The sequence below is a fragment of the Leptopilina boulardi genome, unplaced genomic scaffold (genome assembly GCF_019393585.1).
Source record: "Leptopilina boulardi isolate dan_hultmark-lab unplaced genomic scaffold, ZJU_Lbou_2.1 LbouV2_125, whole genome shotgun sequence".
Lineage (NCBI taxonomy): Eukaryota > Metazoa > Arthropoda > Insecta > Hymenoptera > Figitidae > Leptopilina > Leptopilina boulardi.
Genome location: NW_026137669.1, coordinates 29,169 through 46,105, shown reverse-complemented (window position 1 = coordinate 46,105; position 16,937 = coordinate 29,169). Strand labels below are relative to the sequence as shown.

Genomic DNA, 16,937 nt, shown 5'->3' with positions numbered 1-16,937 from the left:
AAAAAATTGTCTCTAACGACAATAATTTTGACGAACCTCTTGATTGCAGTAATTGCATTGTTTTCCCGTTTACAAATGAATTACAATATTTTTTTTTAATTTATGTCATGATTTTAACATTAATTGCATTTTTACACACAAAACAGATTCTTTTTAAGTTTTTTCTAAAAATAAACACAAAACTCCTTTTTCACTAATAACAAAAAACCGTTTACAGTATACCTTGTCAATGTGGGGCTTCAAACATTGGACAGACTACTCAATACATTAAAGATAAAAGTATACTACATAAAAGTGACTGTAGACTCGATAAGAGAAACATAGCATTTGTTACTCATTCTTATAAAAATGATTACATTTTTAATTTAAAAAATACTAATAAATAAAAATATATTTGGGACAAAACAATAATGATTCTGTCTTTTTTCAAAACCACAACTGGTTGCTCAACTACCTCCAAGAGCTGATGATAGAGGTTATAACCCTCCTATTGCTCGTCAATAGGATAATAGAGTCCGTCAACCGAATGGTGTGCTTAAATATTTTTCAAATCATATGTATATGTTACTTTTTTAAATAAGAAATTATTTTAAAAAATTGTTACATCATCCCGGTAACAATTTTCCCTAATTTTCCTTAAAATTATCATTAAAATAAGACATTTCATATAATTCTATGATAATTTTACTATATTTAAACGAGCGTAGAAACGAAATCGATCTCAAAAGAGATATGACATTCGTTTTCACCATAAAAGTTCAGAGAATTGAGAAGCTAATAATAAGGTATATGTAAGCAAAATGTGAAACAAGTTCGAGCTTGTTTATTTATACGCGTGAAGAATGTGAAGATCCAAGTGTAATATGATCTTCAAGTGCCCATTGTCAGCATATAAGAGAGAGAATCCAGAAAGAAGGAGATTCATTGTCATATGCGATGTAGATCATTACCATATAAGGAAAGCGATTCTATTTATAGATCACCCCCTCCTCAATAATGTGACGTTTCTCCCACTAATTAGCACAAATCGACTAGTATATAAACAAGAGCTTTTTCCATAAAGTTTGTCAAAAGTTCCGGTGCAATCTGTAGTGGTCCCATCGACGAGTGTAATGTGTGAGTCGATGGATTTGAATGATTTGTGGTGAAGATTCGGAAATTGCGATCTTTAACGAATAATTATACGTAAGATGGCAGAGAGCTCGAGGAAAGAGATTGAGTTAGTCATTATCAAAATTTTATTCAAGCAACAAGCAAATCAAAATTGTACTTTTAGTAAAGTTATACAATAATAAATTATAAAACCTCGTAGAGGTAAATTCAATTATAAAATTGTAAAGTGCTAGGTTTGGATGAGATAGTAGATCTGATTAGAAAATACTTGTCTCCGTACGTTCAGGTATGATATAATTTTTGACAGTGTTATTTTAATGTATATACCGTATATAAAATTAGTATGCTTTTATAGCGTGGCATTTTTACACGGGTGAAGAAAACTTGTCAGAAATTGAGCGGAGCAACAATTTGACAGTTTATCAACCGTTCTCATATTGACCGAAAGGGATCCTGTCAATTATCTGGATCCTCGGATTATCTATTTTTTTGAGCATCATTTTACACTACTCAATCTCCTCAAGCCTTGGCGTGTATCACCTCGAGATCCCTCCGAAGGATGATTTATGAGTATCGCTGCGAATGATTGTTGACTACACCAGATTCAGTATCACAAAAATCTGGTAAGCATTAATTGTAATGAGTAATTGGCGTTGCTCTTGTAAATTTTATGTGGAGTGACTTTAATTTGTGTGGATAATTTATTGCGAAGAAATTTTATATTTGTATTCACGATTGTGAATGATGGATTATATGATTTAATTTTGGTCAGACGAATTTCATTAAATAAAATTATTGCAGCATAATTGATAATAGTAATTTATATTTTTATAGCCTTTATTTATAAAGCTCACGATTAAAAGAAAATTATTATATTTAAATTTTACATTCATTTTATGAAAAGAAAGAATATTTAAAAAAACACGAATCTTTACAAATCTCTAACATCGTAGAGCGACCCTTTAGTTTACTTTCGCCATAATTATTGTATTCTTTCCTGATAGCTAATACGTGCAAGTTAATTTGACTTTTCACTTAGAACATAGTTCTTTCTTGATAGCCAATAGGTGCAAGAGAAGCAAATTAACACTTAGGATCAATAATTTAATAGAAATAACTGTCGTATTTATAACTATCAATACGAAAGAAACCTTGCATTATCTCTTTTCTAAATTTATCATTATTTATTTATATACAATCAACTTTATTTATTTCTTGTATGATTGACAATAGAGCAGCCTATAAAAAAATAACGAAGATTTTAATTTCATAATCATTTTCCTCCCTTATTATAATAAGCAAATAAATTGTCTTCCTTGTGCATGAGAATAATTTTATTATACATCAAATTAAATGTGTAACGTAAAAAATTCAAAAAATTCTTGAATAAAAAGTAAGAATAATTTATTGTGGGTGTTCTTAAAATCCTTGTCTATTTATAGATATTTATATTATAATGAATATGCTCACAAATAAATCAAATTTATAAAATCTTATTATGTTGCCATATTTAGGAAAATGGGATTCGTAGGGGAATATACTCAGGGTTAGACACCGTTTTGGACTTTGTTTATAATCTTTTTTAAAAAAATAAATTTAATAAATTGAGATATAGAGTTAGAATAATGTACAAAATAGGAACACTTTTGCTCCAGATCATAAATTGATTGGTTTAAAATTGAAAAAGTTCTGATCATTAAAAAAAAAGAAAAATCTAGTCAGTGTTGGACATTATACTCAGGGTTGGACAGTTTGAGAAAATCTAAGCGAATTATGGTTAAAAAAATAAAATAACATTTATAACGTTACTGAAAACGTTTTTTATGTTCATTTTTAACGTTATTATTATTTTTCTAATACCTTTGGCAGAATATGTGCTGTTTGTGTGCGGATGTGTGTGCGTCAATGTTTATTTGTATACTTATTTATAAATTGTGTCAAATTCATAATTAACAAAGTGTCCAACCCTGAGTGTATAAAGTGGCCAACCCTAAGTAGAAGTAACATTTCGAATTGTGCTAATTATAACCATGCATGTTTCGCGATTCGCTTTTCACTTCAATCATGAACCCCACAATACATGCAATAAATTTACCTTGCCGATTTCTTGTTTTCTTTATTATTCATTTTTTATGTTTAATCACATCGCTCACAAAAGTTTTTTCGTTCCTACAAATGTACCGACGTCACAACAGACGCTACTTTTGATCTTCCAAAAATGTAATGGCTCAAAAAGTTAGGATTCACTACGAGAAGCTTCCTCATTTCCGTGCATAGATGGCGCTAGTGTTCTTATTTTAAGAAAAGCGAAGTGTCCAACCCTGAGTATATTCCTCTACATTTATTTAGTAGCAAATCAAGAATCCAGGAAAATCACAGGAATTGTTTTGTAAATCCATGAATTTTCTATTTAAAGTAATTAAAATTTTATTAAATGTATAAAAAATGTATATTTAAATATAAATATAAAACATTTAACAAAGAATATGAAGTATTTTTAACTAATGCATTTTTTTGAAAACAATTTTTATTTTAATTAATTGTTTATTAAAATCTATTGATGAAAAATATTTCATATTCATCTCTTAATATATATGCAAAAATACGTCATTATCAATTGGTAACTTCTGAATTGCGATAAATTTATTTTGTTTGTAAAATATTTTATTATTTATAAACTTTACTTTATTTGTTTTTTAACAAAGTATATTTATTGGTAAAAAAATGTCAAAATTATCATGATTTTGAAAGCGGGAAAAAAACTTTATGAAAGCAGATACTTTTTTTAATACCCGTTCGAAATTTCAATCCATACAAACTTTGCTAAAACAAAATTTTAATTTTAATCTACTTAATTTTCCATCGACTCAAAACTCAAATAATCTAAAATTTATTACATCGAAATCTTAATTCTATTTAAATTTTCACCCACGTAGCACCGAAGATTTAATAAATATGTATTAAATAATTATTTTCAATGTTCGCAGTATTTAGAATAAAGGTTAAATAAAGCTTCTGTAAATATTTAAATGTCCGCACTTGAGCAAATATAAAGTGAGAATATTCCTGTGACATTCAGGCGATATCATAATGTCCGCTTCACGGGAACATTCCACGGTGATATTCCTGTGACATTCGTATGAAACTTAGGGAATATTCCCGTGAAATTTGTGTGATATGGAGGGAATATCCCTGTGATATTTAGTGGAATATTCCTGTGATATTCAGGTAATATTCCTCTAATATTGAGGGAATATTCCAGTGATATTAATGAAATAATTTATAAAAATCAGAAAAAAATTAAATTTTTTTTTCCATTTATTTATTTCGTTATTTAAATATTCAAAACAATCAAAACAAACAACATTTTAGAATTTTATAAATTACAGGAATATTCTCTTAATATGACAGGGATATTCCCTCAATATCACAGGAATATTCCACTCACTATCACAGGGATATTCCCTTAAGGGGGGAACACCAGTTGTAACTTTCGAAAAATCGATTTTTTTTTTGCATTTTCTTAAAGTATACATATTTAGAAATGTGTCTGTAAATTTTAAACTTGATCCGGTGAAAAATGAATGAGATATACAGAACACTGCAGCGGCGCGTCCCGTGGCTTCAGACAAGGTGGCCAGCCATACCTGACCCTAACGACAGATGGCCTTTTCCTATGATTTAGAAACGGCAACCACTGCAGAAGAGTTATTATATGGTCCAGGAATCGATGACTTTTTGTTAATTGGAAACAAAATTTCTTCTGAACAAAAAAAAGTAAGTTGAAACTTTGAATGCGTTTTTCTCAAAATGACATTTTCCAAGTCGGTGACCACGATTACTCGAATACCATTAAACCGATTTATTTAAAATTTAGTGTGCTTCATTTACACATATAAGTCTAGTTCGTGATCGAAGGATTTTTTTTTTATGCAAAACTTTTTTTTATATAGCTGAAAATCGACCGTATTTTTTTAACGAAAATCATACTTTTGACTTTGACAGGTCGCCATTTTGTCAAATTTTTTTTTTAAATCCTTCGATCACGAACTAGATAATCTTATAATAAATGTAAATCAATTTCATTTTTGTATTTCAGACGAAGTATACTTGCAGAATGCTGGTCAACGCAATTCGCCTTTTTTCTTAAGGCGCCACTTCAATGGCTCATATCCCTAAAAGTTTTTGTTAAAAAAAATTTTTTTTTCTTTTAAATTACAGCTTTTAACATGTACTTTTAACTAATAAATAGTATTCTTTAAAAAGATTCATTGTTCTTTTGGAAAATATTCTTGTAAAAAGCATTATTTCTTGAGTTACAACTGGTGTTCCCCCCTTAATATCACACAAATTTTACCGGAATATTTCCTCAGTATCATACGAATGTCACACGAATATCACAGGAATATCACCGTGGTATGTCCCCGTGAAGCGGACATTACAATATCGCCTGAATATCACAGGAATATTCCCATTTGATATCACCTTGACATTCAAGCAATATTCGGTGCTACTTGGGTATGCATGTAATGTATAAAAACAGAATAGTTTTGGTCTAAATATGAAATAGAGTTAATAATTATCAATATAATTAATTGAAATCAATTCTTTCATTAAGAAGAATTTCTATTGTAGTCGCAGTTATGAAAACTTGGTGTGAAATATTTTTTTACCTTTACTACTGCAAATGGATTAACGAAAAAATAATGAAGGATTAAAATTAATTATTAAAAAATAAAAATTATTATTAAATACTGAAAAATAATTCACACCAAGTTTTCATAACTGCACCTAAAATAGAAATTTTTCTTAATCAAAAAATTGATTTCAATTAATTATATTGATAATTATTATTTCTATTTCATATTAAGACCAAAACTATTCTTTTTTTCTACATTACACGCATATTTTAAAATTATAATTTGTATAATTTCCCATTTTTAAATTTAATTATTTATATTAAAAAAAGGAATTAAAACTTAACATAATCCTAAAATTTACTTGGATAACTTTCATTTCACGAATTGTTTCGATGGTTAAGATAATTTTTGCTTGGTTATATACTGTCAAAACAAAAAATCCATTTTTAAATTATCTCGCCGTTTTCCGCAACCAATAAAATCACTTGTAGCTTAAGAGCAAGATTTTTTTTCCAATCATAGTTGCTCGTATAGCTCGGTTGGTTAGGTATTGCGTTTGCGTTCGTCGAACCCGTGTTCGATCCCCGGTCCCCCCAAATTTATTTTCAAAATTAAATTCGTTATTTAAAGTTTCTAAAATATTATTTAATCAAGTATGAGTCCCACAATTTAAGAAATTTTTTTTTATTTTTGAAAACTAAAATTTCTTAAATTAATTTATTTATTAAACTGTTTCAAATTAAAAATAATAATAATAAATAATAAAATAATAATTTTAAAACCCAGCTATCTGGGCGAACATTTAACGAATATTTTTTTCAAGCTTCAATCAAGGTTCGAGCTGAACCTTTAACGAATATTAAATTTAAATCTGAAATCAAGGTTCGAGCTGAACCTTTAACAAATATTAAATTTAAATCTTTAATCAAGGTTCGAGCTGAACCTTTAACGAATATTTAATTTAAAGCTTTACTTAAGGTTCGCGATAAACATTTGTTCAAGTGCGGACATTTAAATATTTACAGAAGCTTTACTTAACCTTTATTCTATATACTGCGAACATTGAAAATAAATATTTAATAAATATTTATTAAATCTTCGGTGCTACGTGGGCATCGATTTAGAAATTGAAGTATGTAATGTAAATTAATTTTTTTCATCATAATTATCTCTAAAACATGTCGTTTACTGTTTTCATACGAAAATTTTTTAATTATTAATATTAGCTCTTAGCAATGTATTGTTTAAAAAAATTTTTTAATTTAAACATACCTATTAAAAATATAAAGTTGAATCTCTCATTCATAATTTATTTAATAATGTAATCTACATTAAATATGAATAAAATGTCATTTACATTTGCTTGCATGTCTAGGATGTCGGCCACTGTACCAGTTACCCTATCTGTTGAAAGAAAATTAAATTTAAAAAATTGTTTATTTTTACATAGCTTTAGAACATCAATATTTCTTCTCATATCGATATTAAATTATTTTCTTAAATTTGTGCATGTTTTGTTCAGGATGGCTTATTCTTTGCTAAAAATAGATTATCTACAACTTTACTGAAGTAAATTTTTTCTAAAAATGCTCAGAAAGAAATGCAATTTAACTTGAAAGTTCATTTGTTGACAGTTAAATCCCGGTAACAATTTTCCCTAATTTTCCCTTAACATTATCATTAAAATAAGACATTTCACATAATCCTATGATAATTTTACTATATTTAAACTATGTCTTATTTAAATGTATTTATTTATGTATATATTGATTGGATAGAGCGTGGAAACGAAATCGATCTCAAAAGAGATAAAATATAAGAATTTATGTGTTTTATATTTATGAGCCTCAAAAATATCTCAAAGACGTCTTTTGGACATGTTTCTCGTGTCTTTTAGACAATTTTCGCACTCGCTTAAAAAACCGAGGAATCCGTACCCAGTAAAAAATAAAGGATACAAGAACCGCGGATTCCGGATACAAGCTCAATAGCTGGTAAACGCATCAGTGCGAATCTCGGATACAAGCACTATTCGGTATCCGAAATGATCATAAGCTTGTAAACGGAATGAAACGGAAGACTTTTGTAGGGCTTTTAATAAAAAAAATCAATTAATTGGGTCCAAAAACTATGGGAAATTAAATAAGAATCAAAAATAAATGATTATTTATTCAAGTTTACTAACATTTAAACAAAAAACAATTATTCTTACTAATTCTTACCTCTGCATTAAAAACATTGTGAAAACAGTGTTTTGTTGGTAATCTTACCTTGCTATTCAGAAAATATTTTTTCCTCCCTTACCGACATTGAATATTAATTTAACGCTAGTTTTTTTCGAATTTTCATTTTCAAAGGCAATCCTAAATGCTTTAATTAAAAGGGAGAAATGAAATTAAAAATAAGCACTTAATTATGTCTAATAATACTTTAATAATATTATATGTTTATAAATATATATATTTATACTACCCGTATTCATAATAAAATTTTTTTATTTCTTATACATTATTATTTCAAAGAAAAATTCTTACATATTCAGATTTCGAATTAATTGGAAAAAATGTCACCTTATTCGACGTACATTGTAAAACAAGTCGATGTTTCAATCTTTTATAAAGTTCATAAAGAAATTATTATTTATGTACAATATTATACAGTTCAATGAAGAAAAATTTTCAAAAATTAATTTTAAAAAATCTATTTTCTTCTTAACATTTTTGTCTGATTTGTTTATTTAATTAAATTAATTTGATAATAATTGTCCTAAAATTAATAATACAATTTTTGAACTTTTAACCGCAGAACCTTTCAACATAACTTTCATGAAAACTTATATAATGTGAATTCTTTCAAATTTGCTATGACAAATAATGAAAATAATTATTAATTTTCTTTATATTTCCTTCTTTTACGTATTTTGATGCGCTGATTACGAAAATCATAGTAACTATACCCAAAATTTTTATTTTTATAGTCAAAATCATAAAAAATTCCTAAAATTTTTTTTTAGATATTGGGTAAAAATATGCAAAATATTCAAAAAGTACATAAGATACCATAAAATGGGGTAAAGTTGGGCGAGTTCTTTAAGTTTTTCTTAAAAAAAACTTTGAGAAAAACATAAAATACAATGTTAATACTTTTAATATCTCTTCTTTAATATCATTACATAAAAAAATTCATTTAGTTTTCAGAAAAATATCTAAACACCCTTTTATTGTCGTCGACTTTTCCACCGAATTCAATAATATTTGTAAATAAATGTTTTTTAAAATTCTTGTTTATTTTATCACAATTTATCTTTATGGTAAATCATGCCAGGGATGTTTGAAATACGTTGTTCAGTTGACTTTGTCATAAAAAATTTAAATACAACTCTAAAATCATGTTTTCAAAACTATTTAGTAAAAATGTAAAATGAACATTTGTATAAAAACACATATTTCAGTAAAATTATCCACTTAATATGAATGGAACAATTGTCAAAGTAATGTTTGACGTCCCTACAATACAAACTAAAGTAATTATAATAAAATGATTTTTTTATTGGAAAGAAAAAAGAAATTTTTTAAATTAATTTGTAATAATCGCTGACTTTTCCCCTAACGCCGACTTTACCCCATTTACGGTATAAAAAATGTATTTAAATTAAAAATTCCGAAAATATAGAAAAAATGTTTTCCCACGACCGGACAAGGCTTAAAATTTTTGTAAAAGAAATTTGTTTTTTAGAAAATTAAAAAAAATCCACGAATACAAAGAGTTTTTAAAACATGATTTTTTTTAAATTACAAAAATTATAGTAAATTTTTAATGTATAAATTTTTGATTGGAATTTTTGAAAAAGTTCAGTTAACACACATTTTGAAAAAAAACTGAAAATTGATGCATGTTTAAGAAAGTTATGAGCATTCAAAAATAAAAAATCATTAAAAATTTAAATTTTGAAAAATTCATATTTTGTAAACGGCTTGATGAAAAAAATTGATTTGTATTCAATGAATTAACATTTAAATTAGATGAATTTGACTTGATCCAGAATGAAGTTGAAGTGGTTGAACATCCAATAAATATGTTTGTTCTTGAGGCGATTTATTTTGTTGAGGTATAATTCGGTTAGGCCTCGAAATTGATCTTTCTGTATTGCTTTTATCTCTGACAAGTTGATTATTCACTTGTCGATTCTTGTTGTGGGTGGGAATATCTCTTAGCAGTGTATTGCAGATAGACGTTATAAGATCCAGTTCTAGATAATTATGAGATGAAACTCCACTGTAATCCTCTTCTGTCACGGGTGCCAATTTCGAATTAAAGAATTCTTTAACAGAAAAAGATGATCATAATTCGAGAAATAAGCAAATATAGTGTTGAATACGAATAAAACAGAAAATTATTTACCTTATAGTGGTTTAAGAATATCCATAAATTCGTCAAGATTTGTCTGAAGTGCGGTTCAAAACTAGGCTGAATAAAATCAGTCAGACTGGCTCTTCGAGCTGTGAACAATTGAACACAAATTTAAAATGAAATTCGAAAGAAAACAATGTTATAATTACAGGGTTGCCACAAAAATTTCATTATTTTTCGTGACTTCGCGATTATAGTTTCTGATTTTCTCTGACATGGTCGGATTTTGTTCATTTCTATGAAATGTGAATTTTGAGAAAAAATTAGATTTGTTGAAGGTCGTTGACATTTAACGAATAGTAATTCTTAACTCTTTCAAATGTAATTTTTTTATTACATAAAACAAATTAAAATGGGGAGAATTTTGAGTGTGACAACTTTTTTTTTTTAGTAAATTAAAATACATTTTATAAGATTTTTATTTAGTATTTATTTTTTACTTAACCACATTAAAAAAATGTATATCATTCAAATACTTGATTATTTGAGAATTATCAAATAAATATTTACTGGAATCCAAAATTTTTTATTTGAATTAGATAAATTGTATATGAACTAATAATTTTCTTTTTTAAAACAAAAAATCATTTAATTGCCACAAATAATAATTATTATAAATTAGAACAAACTGACAATATTTTCCAAACATTAAATTTAATAATTTTCAAAACAAAATGCCACAGTATTGCCAAATGCTGAAATTTTGAACAAGAGTAAAGTTTTGAAATATCAAGCAATTAAAAATTTCTAAAAAATTGAAGTTTTTTTTAAGGATTTTAAGTTTAAAAAAATTTGAAGAAAATTGAAGGCTTTCGAGATTATTGAAGTCACTAGATACTCTCTAAATGGAATAAAATTTTTTACCTTTAGATTTGTTAAATCTCAAAATGCGGAATATAAAAATCCATTCGATGAAGATCTACGTCATGAATGTTCCTCCTTTGTTTAAAAAATTCTAATAAATATAATATCCGAGGTATAACTTTGTACTGACTCCAAAAATTTCTTCGCCTGTAATTTAAAAATGAAGAAATAATCGTGTAACTATTATATGAAATAATATTTAATTCAAGTAGGTAAATCATAATTATTCATATAATTGAAAAATTTTTCGATTATTGAGTAATTAAAATAATTTGTAGCAATTTAAAATTTTTTAAAATTTAATTTGTGAAATTTAAAAGTTGTCTTTAGTTAAAGTTAAGAAAAATTTCAAGTTGAACAAAATTTGCTGAGTATAGGAAAATTTTGTATAATTTATGTTTAGTATTAAGAAATGCAGCTGAATTCTTTTCATTTGATAAAACTGAACGAAAAAATTTGTCAAATTAATTATTGTGTTAAAAAAATGATAAATTTTAAGAATAAAATAATTTATTCCACTTATTTATGCTTAATCTGATCCTTTATCATCCTGAGTCATTAGTCAAATACATAATATTATTTTTTTAAATTGAAACGGACATCCCTCTTTTAGCAATATAGTTTATGTTGTTGTTGAGAAATTTAGTTGACTGGACTTTTGTAGTAATTTTCTTGGTGGTCGATGAGACTTTACCTTTAGATTATTTCAGTCAATTGATGTTTCGGTGAAATAGTGATATTAAGGTTCAACAAGTTGATCAGGGAATCAGTTTTCGGTGGTTTAACATTTTGCATTATTGGTATTTGTTGAGTGGGCAAATGTTTATTGAACCTCCCAGCGATTTGGCAAGACACAAATAAACGGTTTATTTCTAAAAACCAATGCAACTACTTTTGAATCAATTTCATCAAAAGGAATAATTTGCGATTTCAGTGGAGAAGCTGCAACTTGAAAAATGTGTTTCATTTGTACACTTCCAACGAAAAACGGTTCCACTAGTATTTCGTTTACAGCGAAATAAAATCATTCATTTTTTAAAAAAATGTCGACAATTTGTGCTATAATACCATTTTTTAGTTGAATAACGGAATCATTGTAACTTTCGTTTTGCTTATATTTTACTGATGTGAAAATGGTTCCATTCGCAACACACCGTAGAAAAGTCTCACAATTTTCGGGGGAATCGTCTGACAAGTAAGCATTAAAAAAATGTATGTTGACGATAGTAGATAAGCTATGGGAGTTCTAGATAGTAGAAATCTGTTACCGGCATTACCAGCATTACTTTTGCTTATTATGCATGACAACAATAAGATCAATGACTCATCTTATGTAATTAAAATTCCTAGTATTATATTAATTCATAGAATTGTTTTTAATGGATAATCCTTTGGCGGCAAGTCTTTGATCTAAGCGCATTTGAAATTTTCATAAAGAATTATTTTCTTTTTGACAAGTTTATTTTATGAAATGATTAATTTTTCATTGTCATATACTATTAATTCATGGAATTGATATTAACAAAAAAGCCGAAAGTGCTTTGAGGTACAGTGTATGACTTAATTTGTTTAGTCTACATACCTATTTTTTCCCTAAAAATTTATTATTTAATCATGTTGGAATGTTCATGAGTAATTTTTTCAGTATATAAGGTGCATTATTTACGCGTTTTATTCAGTTCTAAAAATTCGTAACAAAGAATGCTGGATAGTACAAAGAAAGCAGAGTTAAAGTGTCGAATCAACAATTTCTTGGAGCAGATACAAGAATTAAAGAGCTTCATTGAAAGTTTGGAAGCTTATCGCCGATTACTTAAGGAATTTGAAAAAATAAACATCTAAAATATAAAAAATGAGTTTTTCTAAATTGAACAATGCTGGAAGAGGAATGAACTTTCTACCTACGAAGAAATTAAGTGAATTAGTGGAAAATCATCAATATAACGTTTCAGACGTGAAGACTGAGAAAACAAAATTTGGACTGAGAGTTGTTGCAGAATTAGAAAGCCAATATCAAGTGTTTTTACCGAAAAGAATTGTGGACGTCATTAATGAAGACGAAAATTTATTGCCACATTTAAAAGAACTGTGTTTAAAGAAAAAATTAAATTTTAAATATCTGGGAGGACCACATAATTTTTTTGAATTCGTAGAACTGTAAAAAAAGTGTCATGAATTGTGTGCCAAAAAAATATTTAATGTTTTCAACAACATTTAATTTGAATTCATCATTTACGAAGCAAATTACAATAGGCGCAGAATTTTCATCAGCCGGAGAATTAATTGGTGTTCTAAAATTTGTATCAAGTCATCCACGGAGCAATATTTCACTTTATCTTCAAGATTGGAGAATTTTTAAACAATAAGGCGTTGTCCGCAGTGGCGAGACAGCCGGTGTGGCGAGACATTAGGATATTTCAGACAGCTGAACTGACTGTGCTGGCACTTCTGGTCTGAAAGTCAAGTTTTATTGTGCTTTAACTTTTCAATATGATACATACGTTTTTGATGTACGAAATATCGCTATACTGATAATAACAGTTTCAAGATATTTTAGAAGTTTTATTTCCCATCGGTATAAGTGATAATATATAAAAATTTCCGCAATTTTCTGAAGGGTTAAATGTTTTGAGTCTTTAGTATTTAAGTTTCCTTCAAAATTTCCAGAGCACTATGAATTATTGTTCGATGCATAGGATTGTACATCGTCATTACCGAAAAATGCTTTTTCCGCATTGGCGAGACACTTGTTGTCGGCAGTGGCTTTTTAATATCTAATAATATTGTACATGTCCTAATGAATTTGATATCATTTTTGTACGTTTTGTCGACAATATTTTTCATAACTATAGTTTAAATTGAAAAAGATGAACAGGAAGAAAAGCTTATTTGTTTTTAATAACTGTGACATGGATTAGCGGCTCACAATCAGAAAAATATTTGCCTGTATTTTTATGATTGAATAAAACAATATTATGATTTAAAGGCATCAATTATTATACTCTTTCTCTTTGATTCCTTTGTTTTTGTTACGTTTGAACGATAAAGACTCTGATTTTAAGATAGTGTCTCGCCACTACGGACGATTTTTTATGTCGGTAGTCGCGAGACATTATCGTAAATCGGCAATAACTTTTTTTTCCAGTTCTGTAACTGTATAAGTTAAATTTGCAGTATAGAGTCACACCTGTCCATGGATATATATACAGACTTGATGTTCTTGAAAATGTGAGTGCTATAACAAAAAAACAAAACGTGTCTCGCCACTACCGACTCTCCTTTACATTAACATTATCTCAGAATATTTCAAAGGTAATGAAACTCCTCAAGTAATAAAGTGTGGAAATTTTCATATTCGATTTGGAACTTTACATGGAGAAAACACAATAGCCCTCGAGGATCGAAGACACAGAAATTTTTACTATCCGTATATTTTGAAGGAAGCATCGTTTAAAATTTTGGAAAATCTCATTTTTTGTGTCGATCAACGGTTCGAATATTGATCTTCTGGACGTTTGAAAAAAGCATATTATTTAATTGTGAGAAATATTGTGGAAATTTTATGTCATAGCAATATTTTAAATCAAAAAGAAATTGAAGTTTTTGTGCTTAAAAATTATAAAAAGTTAATGATAAAACTTTTTAAAAAACATAATTTTACATCGCGTTTAGAAAGTGAAACCTTATTTGTTGATATTATTACTTTTCATTTAAAATATTTATCAAAACAAATTTGTGAACTGATTTCTAAAGTAAATAGTGTTGAAAACAGTAAAGTATAAACAACTTATATGGATGTATGCAAGATGACGTCACTACTTAAGATAAATGTACTCTTTAAAGAATGTAAGGAAGAGAGGAAATAAAAAAAAATGAATTTTTTTACATGTTGGTTTTTATTTATTTTTAAACCTTTATTTATTTATTACAAAAAATTTACAATATATTACAGATCTGATTTATTTACCCAACTATTATGCGAACTATCAAAACCTAGCCATTTAACAAATACTTTAGATCCTTGTTTTTTCAGCACTTTTTCAATTAAATAAATATCTGAATATTTAACTTTTGAAAGTTCCTGATTATAAAAGCTTCCAGATATTGGCATATCTTGGTAATCTTTAAGAAGGTTCTGTATTATTTACGTCACTTATAGTAAAAATTTCTGTAGTCCAATTTGGAGTATAACCTTTTTCAAAAATGTGTTTAAATTTAGAAATTCGCACTCTCCTACTTTAAAAGATTTTGTTTTAATTGTTGAAAATTTTTTTCTTTTAAAAATAGTAGTTAATAATTCTTTTTCATTTTGAGCAGTTACTTCTTTAGGTTTCATTTTAATAGTTCGATGTTTAGTATTATTATACTCATATATCAAATTACTTAAAATGTCTATCCACTTATAATTACCATGAAAACTAAATTGCATCCACATTTTATTTTTTAAAGTTCGATTAAATCGTTCGCATATTGACGCTTTTAAATTACTATATGTAAAATACATATTAATATTATAAGTTTTCATTAGATTTTCAAAATGTGAATTATAAAATTCTTTTCCGTGATCCACTTGTAAATTTTTTGGTACGCGTTTTTTTATAAGAACAGATTTCATTGCGGCAGCAACTTCTTCACCTTTTTTAGACTTGACAGGAACTGCCCATGCAAACTTGGAAAAGATATTAATGACGGTTAACATATATTTGTAGTTGTTATTTTCACGTGAATAGGGTTGCATTTCAACGAGGTCAGCTTGCCATGTCTCATCAATACCTCGAATGTCAACATTTCTTCGCTTATAATTTTTTCTTGCTGGCTTATGCAATTCTTTTACCAACTGCAGCTTTTGATTTTCCATTTTCACAAATCGTTCCCTCTCGTTCCTTCCTTAGATTCAATTGCTTCTAGCCTGCTGTCCAATTGAGAAATAACATCTTTCATAGACAACAACTCTATATTTCTTTCAATATGTGTTTTAAGATTTTCGAAAAATTTTGTTGTAGTATCTTCTAGTGTTGAAATTCTTGCATTATTGTCACTTTTTAATGCTTCTATTACATCATAGATGGCGTTTGCTTTAGTATCTATAATTTTGTTAACAAGGTTCAAATTAACTGCATCACCATCGCTCTCAGCATCAGCTATGTTGGATAATTTTTTATTTTCCATGTTAAAATCTCCTTTAGATGTCAGCTTAAAACCAAGTCCTGGAGGGCCCCGGTTTGAACTTTCTGCTCTTTTAAATTGACGACCGAATATGTCGATACTCATCTTGAAAATGATACATATTTCAACAAGCTATTGATTAATAAATAATTCTAGCTTCACGCAATTCTTCAATTATTGATAATATTTCATTATTATGGCTAGGATTACCAGCTGCTTGAGATGCTAAAATTAACCTTAAACGATCAACCAATTCGTTGGGATCATCCCAAAAAACATAATCAATTTTTTTATTTTCTTGATGAATCATATATTTGGGAAATAAACCTTCACCAGTATGTACAGTAATATAATTTTGAAATTTTAAACTCTTTCTATCACGAATTGCGCCATCTGCCTTGAAATATTTCTTATGAGCATTTGTTGATAAAATTATAGTCTTATAGTTTTCTCTATCTATTGAATCTATATAATTTTCTTCGGGTGTTTTTTTGAATAAAAGCTCAAGCAAACCTCTAGTTGATGGATAACTTGAATTTTTGATAAAAATGTCATTTTTATCAAAATTTATTGGTAAATCACCAATCATTAATTTCCCTTCAGATAATTTTCTTACACCATATATATTGTCTATATCCTTTTTATTTTCATCCAAAAATTGTAGATACACATTTGAAATATTCTCTTTTAAATTTTGTGGTGAATCAGAAATTATTGGAATGTTATCTTTAATATCTTCATCTG

General features: G+C 27.5%; 1 long non-coding RNA gene across 1 annotated transcript; it reads right to left on the bottom strand.

Moving 5' to 3' along the window:
* Nucleotides 1-8,839: 8,839 nt before the first annotated feature.
* On the bottom strand, nucleotides 8,840-11,168 carry LOC127291119 (uncharacterized). The gene is made up of 3 exons (XR_007844542.1): nucleotides 11,028-11,168; nucleotides 10,155-10,252; nucleotides 8,840-10,074 (listed from the first exon to the last, which is right to left on the bottom strand). It is a non-coding gene; the product is annotated as an uncharacterized LOC127291119 (long non-coding RNA).
* Nucleotides 11,169-16,937: the final 5,769 nt, after the last annotated feature.